The sequence below is a fragment of the Haliotis cracherodii genome, unplaced genomic scaffold (assembly GCF_022045235.1).
Source record: "Haliotis cracherodii isolate W230 unplaced genomic scaffold, xgHalCrac1.p SCAF_54, whole genome shotgun sequence".
Taxonomy (NCBI): Eukaryota; Metazoa; Mollusca; class Gastropoda; order Lepetellida; family Haliotidae; genus Haliotis; species Haliotis cracherodii.
Genome location: NW_027266313.1, coordinates 101,422 through 113,800, shown reverse-complemented (window position 1 = coordinate 113,800; position 12,379 = coordinate 101,422). Strand labels below are relative to the sequence as shown.

At 39.5% G+C, this 12,379-nt stretch overlaps 1 pseudogene; it reads right to left on the bottom strand.

The window, feature by feature from the left end:
• Positions 1 to 1,853: 1,853 nt before the first annotated feature.
• Positions 1,854 to 10,413, bottom strand: LOC139444476 (C-type lectin domain family 10 member A-like; annotated as a pseudogene).
• Between the last annotated feature and the right edge of the window lie 1,966 nt (positions 10,414 to 12,379).

Sequence of the window (12,379 nt, the reverse complement as noted above, 5' to 3'; positions counted from 1 at the left end):
AATGTGAAGACTCCCCAACACTGCAGCCTTCTGCATTACCCAGATTGTCAGAAGGGCTGTATTCCTGGTAGCAAACCCGGGTACCCTCTCAATGTCAGTCAACAGATTGGGAGGTACCAAACCTAAGGCACCGAGAACAATGGGGAGTCGGACACCGTGGTACTTTGGATGCAAGCGTGACATTTCGAAAGCGAGGTCTGCATGTTTGCCATGTTTTTCCTGAATCTTGTCGATCACATTACTGTAAAAAGGGACAGAACCTTCAATTATATAAATGTTTCATTGGATTTATCAGGACAAGATCAGTTTTGTTGGCCTGGATACGTCTGAGGCTGTAAATGGGCCTATGGCGAAGCATGGCGAAGACGGTAATAAAATGATTGAGCCACTCCACCACTCCACCTTAAGATACTGTGTTTGTGCCAAAGCTGGGCATCCACTGACATTGTGTTGGACACTCTCATTAAATTCATTACATAATCTACATTTCATGTTTACATTTTGATGCAAAATCACACATTGACGATTTCGAGTGGAAATTGTCTGGTCCTGAGCAGCAAACAGAATGCCTTCTGTTTCAACTTTTCAGGCCCTCCGATTTCATCCATGAGACGGATTCCGCAGGGTTGCTGATCCTTTCAACACACTGCACATAAACTCGATGCAGTGGTCGTTCAGAAAATCAAACCACGGCATCCAACTCTGCAGGGCTTCTGACCATCTCAACACACTACGCAATAACTCAATGCAGTGGTCGTTCATAGCCTCTCCTATTATCATTATTATCATTATTATTATTATTATTATTATAATCAGGGAGTCACAGGCGGTTACTTCTATAGTCCGTTTCAGCCTCCCCTTCTTGAACTTCGTACATATCTGAACATCCCTGGAGAGAACTTGTAGCCAATCCTATTTGCGTTTTGTGAATATAAGATGATCAAACCCGATATCACAGCTATGAGGAAACAATGACGTAACGATCCGTGAAGATCCGGGGTAGAATAGGTCTTCAGCAACCCATGCTTGTCGTAAAAGGCGGCTATGCTTGTCGTAAGAGGCGACTAACGGGATCGGGTTGTCAGGCTCGCTGATTTGGTTATTGCATGTCGTCGTATGCCAATAGCTTGGAACGATGCTCATGATGTCAATCACTGGATTATCTGTTCCAGGCTTATTTGCAGATCGCCGTCATATAGCTGGAATATTTCTGAGTGCGGCGTTAAAAAACAAACGTCTGTCACATGATAGTGTGTGTCTTTGTCCATGGGACGGGACGCCACGTTGTCAACCTTTTGTTGTTCTCTAGGTGGTATGAACTATGCTTGTCGTAGGGGGCGACAAACGGGATCGGGTGGTCAGGCTCGCTGACTTGGTTGATGCATATAATCGTATCTCAATTGCGTGGATCGATGCTCATGATGTCAACCACTTGATTGTCAGTTCCAGACTCGATTATTTACAGCCGTCGGGTAGCTGGAATATTGCTGAGTGCGGCGTTAAAAAACAAACAAACAAATGGTTTGGCAGATAACCGAGACTGATTATTTTCTGATGTTTACGTTTTGAATTGATCCATTTCTTTTGGAGCTTTTGAGGTTCGTGGGGAATATCTAGTGTCTCATATTTGTTTGTTTGATGTTTAACGCTGCGCTCAGCAATATTCCAGCTATATGGCGGCTTGGATAGTTTTCTTGACCTTATCTTATCTCCTTTGATATAAGGTAAGGCAAAAAATCTGAGGAAATATTGAGAAATCTAAGCAAACATAACAAGGCAAAATATATGTATACGACATCGAGTGACTGCAATTACAAAAATAAACGTTTTTGGTAAAATATTATATTGACAAATCAGACTAGAGAATGGTCCTTTTCACATATAAACGATTTGTAGCTTGTTTTGACAGATTCAAACAAGGTGAACTTCTCTGGCTTGAGAGTGTAAATTGTCAAGCGGTAGTCTGTTGCGTTTGGGGGCATGCTTGGGGTACCCTGGATACCACTCAAAGTAGTTGGCTACAGTCCCGTCCACCCACTGCCACACGTTGGTTATTGGCTGGTAGAATCCTCCGGTCCAGTACAGGGGTGGTGCTTTCGCCGCTGAAGGAGATGAGATGAGGTGAAATGGGGTTTACGTACGTCGCGTCCAAGATTATTGCACTTGTATAGCGACGTGCATGCACGCGCGTGTGTGTGGCTGCTTGTTCTAGTCCGGACTGATGCCGATTTATAGTGTCAGCCCACTGAGATACCATGTCGCAGTTTAACATGAATACCCCACTCAGACAGAGTATGCTGACTCCGAGCCGACCGTTTTAGCCCCTTTAATGCCGAGCGCCAGACAGGGTAACAACAAGTACCATCTTTAAAAATATTTTAAGACGCGGCCGGGGATCGAACCCCGAACCTTCCGCTCTCCGGGCGGACGCTCTACTACTAGACCACGGAGGCGGTCGCAGATGAAGGACAAAGTAGCAAGGTCAACAGTGACACAAATATCAATCAAATTAAGTTCCAGAACAATTCTTTTCCAATAAATTTAAAATGTCAATGCTGGAGAATAACCAGTCTTGAAAGAGATTCTATTTGGCGTAAAGGGCAGTAAAGAGTGTATGAATGGACCTCTGAAATCACTGATGACACAAGGTGTTAGCGAAAAGAATTCCTATATAAAGATAAAACTGAATAAAATAATGCGCTTGTTACATATAGTCAGATATGCGCTTGTTACAGATAGTCATACTGATAGTCATTATTCGTTTGAACATTTTATTATGAAGTCCAAATATTTCGAAATCCAGGTACAGCAGAGTCAAATTGCTCGTATTGCAATACGATCAAAATATTGCTGCAGATGCGATGTAAGTTTGTATTTCCCTGACTAATTTTGACGTTCTTAAATCAGGAGGGAAACTCTTATAACTTTGATGTTTGGTATAAAATGACCAACTAAATGCAGGCTAAACATGCTAGTCCACTCTTTTAGGACACAACCATGCCGATGGAAGACTTACTGCTTGTCAAACACAAACCACAACGAAGTAACCAAAACAAACGGTTTGTTATTTACAAGGATGCCTAGTTTCTATTTGTGACAAAGGTTGTTTTAAAATATGCTTGGGTTACGTGACCACAAGGATCCCAAGATACGCATGGATACTATCAGATAAACGGAGCATAATGAGCTTATCCCCTCCCCCCCCCCCCCCCCCCCCCCACACACACACACACACAGACACACTCACTCACACACACACACACACACACACACACACACACACACACACACACACACACTCTCACTCACTCACTCACTCACACAAACACACTCACACAAACACACTCACACACACTCACACACACACTCACATCATATTCCCTGCAATATATAAGGAATGTTTACTTACGAGTGTTATTTCTCAGGAACTGATATTCCTCAGCAGTGTTTATAGACACAAGATCTGCCGACTTCTCCTGACACTCATGCCTTGCCTCCTGCCACGTCACGTTGTGTCGAGAGAAATGGTAACATCTGGTTGGAGACTTCACAAAGCCATGCGGACACCCTGAAGAACACGAGGAACCATCACCACACTGTTTACATTTTTGGGACAACATTTGCTGAATCAATGATTTTTTTTATAAAATGAAAATGACAAAATGTTTTATGCCGTACTAAAACCCTTCCTATATATTTGGCTGTCAAGGTGCGCTGTGATTGATTTGTTAGAGGGCATTGGTTCCGGATCAGTTAATACAACTGTAATGGAATGAGTGAGTGAGTAAGTTGGGTTTAACGCCGCTTTTAACAGCATTCCAGTTTCCTTGGGCACGCCAGAAACCTATGATTGTGGGTTTGAATCCCGGTTCGCCCCGATTATGTTTCTAGGTTTGTCAGCACCATACCCGTGCTTGTGGGCTTCACCGAAGTGGTAAACGTCTAAGACCTGCATCACTTCGGGCTTTCCTCCCACATTAAGCTGACACGTCGTGATATAACTGGAATACTGTTAAAAGCGGCGTTAAGCACACCTCACTCACTCATTAAGTCACAATCTTTCTTGTACTATCGTATGTGTTTGACTGATATAATACTCAGTGTCACCTGAGTCAGGGAGAAGGCGGTAATATGTGCTGCACTTGTGCCTAATCCCTTTGTCTTTTTGGACAATAAAATATGTTTAATAATAGTGTCACCTACTTGCATCACAGACGTTTACGTTACACAAGTCCTGGCCACAGCAGTGGTAACATCTGTGTGCATCACGGGTAGAAGCTGCCACGGAGGAGACTTCAGACTCCATACTTCTGGCCAACCTTTTGCCGAGCAGCGTTTGTGCGTTTTTCAAAATACTGCAGATCTACAAAATGAAACATGCATATTAATTACTGTCATCATTTTGCCAACCATCATCGAGCTAAATATGTACTTTGAGCCAAAGAAAAAACACCATGTCAGATATACTTGTTTGATATACAGTTTTATATTTCGTCTGAAGGATCAATGAAAAGACAAACTGATGTCATCTCGCTCTTAAGTACGGAAGCCTTTAGGGCCATTTAAAAAAAAAATCGATACCATCTTGAAATTTGAAAATCCAAAGTTGAAATTTCAAGAAACTAAGTTGAAATTTCAAGATATTAAGATGAAATTTCAAGATACTAAGTTGAAATAGTATCTTGTGTTCCAAATAGTTTCTTGAAATTTCAACTTCTGTATCTTGAAATTTCAACTTCTTGAAATAGAAGTATAGTATTTTAAAATTTCAACTTAGCATCTTGAAATTTAAACTTAGTTTCTTGAAATTTCAACTAAGTATCTGGAAATTTCAAGAGTGTATCGAAAAAAACAACAACAACACATGACCCTTAAAGGCTTCCGTACTTAAGAACATAATTATATTACATACAACACTATTTCTTAAAACTTATATGGTAGAGGACATTTCCAAATTTGACGCATTGATCAGTGACAAAAATGTTGTCCGATGCAATTCCCTATTTTGATTCGTGCCATATGTTCCCGTCTTTTTTTCAGATAAACAGTTGACTTGCCTTTGCATGGGTTTGTGACGGATGCCATCGGTGTGGCAAGATAAGCTCATCTTTTAGCGAACACCTGGTATCATTACGATTTGATAGTGATTCATAAACACATGGTCACGATATCGGAATTGTACAATGGAGTCTGGTTTATGAAGAGATTCCTTTTGGAGACGGGAGGAGTCAAACACTTTATTAAACTGATCATTGTTGACTGAATAGTTATGATTGTTGTACAGTTGTAAACAGTCTCATTTGTTTGTTCTATTATTACTCTAGAAGTCATGAAGCATTACAATTTTAGCTTCACAACTTTTCCTCCAAAACGTGTAGTGTTCTTCGAAGCGCCCGTTAACAATAAGTGTTTGTTTGTTTGTTTGTTGTTTAACGCCGCAATCCGCATTATTCCAGTATATGACGGCGGTCTGTAAAATAATGGAGTCTGGACCAGATAATCCAGTGATTGACATCATGAGCATCGATCCACGCAATTGGGATCGATGACTTGTATCAACCAAGTCAGCGCGCCTGACCACTCGATCCCGTTAGTCGCCTTTTACGACAAGCATAGTCGCCTTTTCCGGCAAGTATGGGTTGCTGAAGACCTATTCTTCCCCGGAATAACAATTAGTGGCTGGAACAATGTTTTGATATTACCTTTGTTTCTCCATGTAACCTAATAAGCAAATTGAGTTAGAACTATAGAACACATAACCAAGTTGAACTAAATACCCGTGTGATACGAGGAGTTGATTGTATATCAGTCTAAAGAGGAATACAACACAAACACCATGAAAGGATTTTCGTTTTAGAGTATGAGACATGGTATTCGGCAACGAGAATATTTGGTGTACTCACCCTTGGACTCTCACAGCCCAGGTGATATGCTCGCTTCCCGTTATGGTCGGTGAATTCCCTGGTGTAACACATCTGTTAGAAACATACGGAACCTGGTGAGACAATGGTTGGACAATGCATTGCCTGATGTAAATGTCATGGTATCCCTGGCGTATGGTACGCATGTACAATTGGTGCTGTTTGTTTGATCAGATTCCTTTGTCAGGCTCGCTGACTTGGTTGATGCTTGTATCCCGACTCGTGGATCGATGTTCATGATGTCATCACTGGATAATCTGGTCCAGACTCGATTATTTACAGACCGCCGTCATGTAGCTGGAATAATGCTGAGTGCGCGTTAAACAACAAACAAACAAACACGTTCCTTTATTCATTTAGAGTATTTATCCGGAGTATTTATTTTGTAAAGATACATAGAATTTTTATATGGAGTATTTATTTCATAGTAAAATTATAATACTGATCTAAGTTCATAAATGTTGCAAGGTGACGTCATGCTCATAGATTAATTAAGGCAAGTGTAGAAGTATATATGTAAATCAGCCAATGTGTAAAATGATCGAAATTTTACTTTGGCAATATATAAAACACCAAAATATTTCCTTCATTTTAAAACCAAATTCCATCAGATTGACTCAAAGTTATTAAGAAGTTCAATAAGGCTTAAAACACATCCACCGCCGTCATACAGCTGGAATATTGCTGAGTGCGGCGTTAAACAACTAACAAACAAACAATCAATAAAACACCACCATAGACTAATTATGCTGGGATACGAGCCAACAAATCTATACATTGACTTTCGTTTTCTTTTAATCCTATCAATTTCAGGCTCATGACTGTTCTTGATGTTTAAACAACATACAGGGGAAACAAAAGAAGTGCGCATATTTGCGCATCTGTTTCAGGAAGTTGTTTTAAGAAGTAACGATAAAGGAATAACGTATCTGGTTTTGAAAGGAGGTGTTTCATAATGCCTCCATGGCATACTAGTATATTGTTGGCCTTTATCAACAGAGTACTTATTACTGGACTAAGCTTATCTTTGATTCATTGACAGGTACTCTGGTAGTAAAGGTCATAGTAGCTCTTCCAGAGGACATTCTTATCGATGTGGGAAATATACCATACATACCGATTTTGCAGATGTGTGTCACAATGGTACCATGACTAAAATGTTAAGTTAAGTATTAAATTATCAAGTCCGTTTTAATTCTTTTTCTTTCAATGTGTTATCGCTCCTCTTTGAGGTGATTCCACCAAGTATATCAGATCTATATTTCTTTGATGATGTCACACACTTATATTTCTATTTTTACACACATTAACTTTTTGTTTTACAATATATTCTACTGTTTAGGCGGTTGTTTTGTCCAGAAGTCTTTTGAGTGTTGTGCAATGAGTCATGTTAAAGCCTTTCTGAGTTAAGCAACTGTTCTGTACAGCCAATAGAGTGCCACAAAATCATACTAACAGGTGATACAAATGTCCTTAATCATTCCGAGTGGATATTGTTAATATCCTAAATCTTTCATAAATATATATATATATATATATATATATATATATATATATATATATATATATATATATATATATATATATATATATATATATATTTGGATACTTTCTTTTTGTCGTAAGGCAGATATTGTTAATATCCTAAATCATTCATATATTCATATATATATATGTATACATATATATATATATATATATATATATATATATATATATATATATATATATACAAAAAAAAGGAGGTAAATGTTCACTCGGTGTACATGTAATATATAGTAAAACAATAAAGTCCACGTTAGTCCATCATCATCATGTCATTGTTAACACTGAAGAGCTGTCATGAGACAGCGAAAGTACTATGTCTGAAACTGTTCTTTTTACCTTTAATACCACTGCCATTAAGACATACATACTTATAGTGATAAGTGTCCATTATATCCATGTTATATTGTATCCATTGGTATCTAATCATTGGTACACGACTGTGGTGTTATGGTAGTATGGTTGTTTGTTCTTTGACGCCGCGATCAGTAATATTCCAGGGATACGACGTTTGTCATTATGAAGGTCTTTATAGCAGGACTAACACATGTAGACATATTTCATATTTGCTTTTAATAACAGCATACATTTTAACGTTTTGGTACACGAAAAAAGTACCATGAATGATCAATATTTATGAACACAGAGCTAAAGGTTTAATTGTTCTTTTGAAAGATGAGATGTTTAATTCACTGAAATGCTTACCTCATCTTTTTTAATAACAACATACATTTTAATGTTTTGGTACACGAAACAAGTACCTAGAATTATCAATATTTATGAAAATAGAGGTAAAGTGTTAATTGTTTCATTTGAACGATGGGGTGTTTAAATCACTAAAACGCATATATGGTAAAAGTTAGGAACACGAAACAAGTACCATGCCAATGAATCATAAATATTGAAGAATATACAGGTAGGCATGATTGAAGAAATTATCGTTTGAAAGGTGTGGTATTTAATTCACGAAAGTGCTTACCTCATCTTTTCCGCAGGTTACAAATTGTTGGCAGTCTTCAGGAGATGCGACGTCAAAGCAGTTATGGCACACTAGATCTGAGGATTTATGCATAACATGAGAGCTTGTGGACATTTTTTATCCAGCATGCTATAACTAATTACCGTCAGTTATCACCTGTAATTATGTATTGGATATGCCTATCAAAGGTGATGTGAGGGGAGGTGAGGTGAAATTGGGTTTAACGTCGCGTCCAAGATTATTGCACTTATATAGCGACGTGCATGCACGTGTATGTGTGTGTGTTGCTGCTTGTACTAGTCCAGACTGATGCCGATTTATAGTGCTAGCTCACTGAGATATGCCGCAGTTTAACATGGATACCCCACTCAGACACAGTATACTGACTCCGAGCGGACCAGTCCTTGTTTTAGCTCTTTAATGCCGAGCGCCAGACATGGTAACTAGTACCATCTTTTAACGTCGTTTGGTATGACGCGGCCGCGGAACCCCGGACCTTCCGCTCTCCGGGCGGACGTTCTACCACTAGACCACGGAGGCGGTTATCAAAGAATTTATATTGGATATGTTTAGTATATCGACCACTGAGATTCCGTTTATGTCCCCAGCAACATATGCTTGTCGGTATAGTTTGGCAAATGGACAAGGAAGTCAAGGCTTGGGGACTTGGTTGATTGCACGTCAGCGTTTCCCAACTGAGTGAATGGTTATCTTCCACTAGTTACACGTCCCATTTGTCACATCCCTCTATATTCCCAGTTGTTACACAATCTCATTATAATCAGTAGTTCTCGCTATCGCTAAACAAAGATCTGAGGACATCCAATTACGGGTCACGTCAGAACGACCTTTCATCAGACCAATCAAAGCGTCGCTTACCAGATTCTGAAAGTGACAGTCGGAATGTGATTTCTAATCATGCAACCTCGAAAACGTTAACACTGGCTATTCCGAACGACAGTTACGGCCCGTACGACAGATTCCGTCAAAATTATCGTCTTTCTCTCGCTACCGTGGGATAAACATTTGAACGGATGAGGCGTTGCAAAGTACGTGGGAAGCACTGCCATACAATCTGAACCATATAATAAACATTCCGGAATGTTTGTTTGTTCAGTTTCCAAAATTTTAATTGAGAACTGTGTCAACATGTTTTTCAAACGTAGTCTGAAATGGAAGTCGCCAGGTTGAAACGAATGACGTAAAGTTCGAGAAAGCTGCTTTCTTACTGGCCGATGTCGACTTCTTATAGTCATTTCAGTGGTCAGTCAAAGTTCGCGAAAGGTCGTTCTGACGTGACCCGTAATGGGTTGTCCTCAGATCTTTGTTTAGCGGCAGCGAGAACCTACATCTGATTTTAATGAGATTTTTAGAGTTTTTACACAGCCTGGGCGGAGTCCAGGAGGGGATTAATTAAGTCAGGCAGGCTTCTAAGCAGGGTTGGGGTAAACAAAAACAATTCAGAAACATACAGTTCTGTTAATTAATCAGTGTTATTACCAGTGCTAATAAAAAAATTATATATTAATAACATGATATGTGTTTGTGTGCATATGGGGGCACGGGTGGCCCAGTCGTTTTAGGCGCCGCGATTTGCTGTGCAGAGTAGCGTCCCTTGGGCACGCCAGAAACCTATGATTTTGGTTTCGAATTCCGGTTCGCCACGATTATGTTTCTAGGTTTGCCTGCAGGTGACCGGTCAGTCCCTTCAGCCATGACCCATGTTTTCAGGTGTGACAAATTGGACGTGTAACTATATTAGAGGATACCGAGTGAATCAGGGACCTTGTTGTCACTTAATTCATTGTCTTGTGCAAAATAGATTATGTACATACCGCCATCGTATAGCTGTAATATTACTGAGTGTTGAACAACAAACATCAAACAAACACCATTCAACTTACCTTTTGCTTCTGTGTTTGAAGTTACCCCCAGCAGAATCACACATAACGCTACCAGTGGTTTCATCTTAATGAGAAGGACAATCAGTTATCAAAATGTAATTCAATAACGCCTAAAGGCTAAAGCCATTATTTTGTGGTTAGTACATGGACAGAATCACAAATAAAGCAAGAATTCATTTCATGAAAACATAAAGCTTGAAAAATCAAAAACGAAAATTCGGACGAAGGGCACAGAAATACAACTACTCAACAAAAGTGTTTCACACATACTGTCTAGGCTTAAAATACACCCTTACCGTGAGGCTGTTGTCACGCATTTGTCACCCACAAGTGTGTCAGCATAAAAACTAGGGCTAATCAGGTCTTATCTTTATATATCTGTTCAGATAGCCAGAGATACACATATACTGAAGGGAAAAAGTGGCCGTGCCTCGTATGAAGATTTTGTGATACTTTTTTACAGCTGCAGCTAGAAAACCAGATATTTTGAGTATAGGATGAAACACGTCCGAGGGTTGTTATGGTATTTAAAACCCGCATCCCGAGGGATTTTCTGAGCGAAAGGGTTTTAAATATCATAATAACCCAAGGGGAAGTATTTTGCCTTACTTAAAAACCGAAAAAAGAAACTTTAAACAACATCTATCAACATTTATATGTTTCGAACATACTTTCCATGAACATTAGGAAACGGGCGTAAAATATCTGTTGCTTGCATACGGATCTTGAACAGGACATGCTAAAAAGCAGTGCGATTCCTCTCTAACCTAGTCGTACATTCACTGGGCAAGAGATACGAAGGTTGAGCGTTCGATCCTCGGGAATATAAAGAAAATATTTGTCATTTGATTTTACATTTCATTACATGTTACAATCTGAACGGAAGTTATATTTAAAAAAATACCCAGGACATTATATAAAATACCAGGGATGTTATAACACATTATATAGCAAATATGACTTGAATATCCTATAAAATCCAAGGGACATTACAATGTCCCTGTTTATGAGATTTAACCCGACTGGGATGACGTCACCGGATGTTTATGATTTAATTTAACTAATGTAACTGAATTTGTTTTAAGGAAAACAGCTTGGAGCAAAGTGATTTTTGTGACGTCAATTTCTTTGTTTCAACAGTCTGAAGCGTAATTATCTTTTTCAAGAAGTTTCGGGGACAATTTATATTTTTATGACATTTTTATGACATAATTATATGTAGATCCTAATTCTAACATTGAATGACCTGAGCCTAAAAACACGTTGCAGATTAGGCGTATAATATCACTAGGGGGAAACAATGACTCCCAACGTGTCCGTCACTTGATAATGTGTGGGGTCAAAGAGTGCCTTGGTATGGTATTAATTATCAGTCAGTCCGTGAAAAGATCATGTCACTTTCGTATCAAACGAACCTTCAGTTAGTTGTGCTTACGTATTTCTTACCAACCGTACACGTATCAGTGAGACATCGTCAGCGACAAGGAGGCAACGTTATATTCTCGAGAGGGAATGAGTGAGTGAGTGAGTTGGGTTTAACGCCGCTTTTAACAGTATTCTAGTTATATACGGCGTGTCAGCTTAATCCGGGAGGAAAGCCCGAAGTGATGCAGGTCTCAGACGTTTACCACTTTGGTGAAACCCATGAGAAGGGGTATGGTGCTGGCAAACCTAGAAACAAAATCGGGGCGAACCAGGATTCGAACCCACAATCAGAGGTTTCTGTTATGGCCAGGGGACGCAACTCTGCACAGCGAATCGCGGCGCCTTAGACGATTGGGCCCCCTGCAGCACTCTGGCGTATGAGGGAAAGGTGAGGTACATCATTCATACTTATGACGGTGTTCACTTTTTATTTGATAATAAATATAACACAGACATTGGCAAGTGAAAAAATAACTATGTTCAATACGCCACCCTCTTCACGTCATATACTCCCCCATCTCATTTAAATCAGATCTTTGTTCCCTCTATATTCCCAGTTGTTACACAATCTTATTATAATCGGTAGTTCTCGCTACCGCTAAACA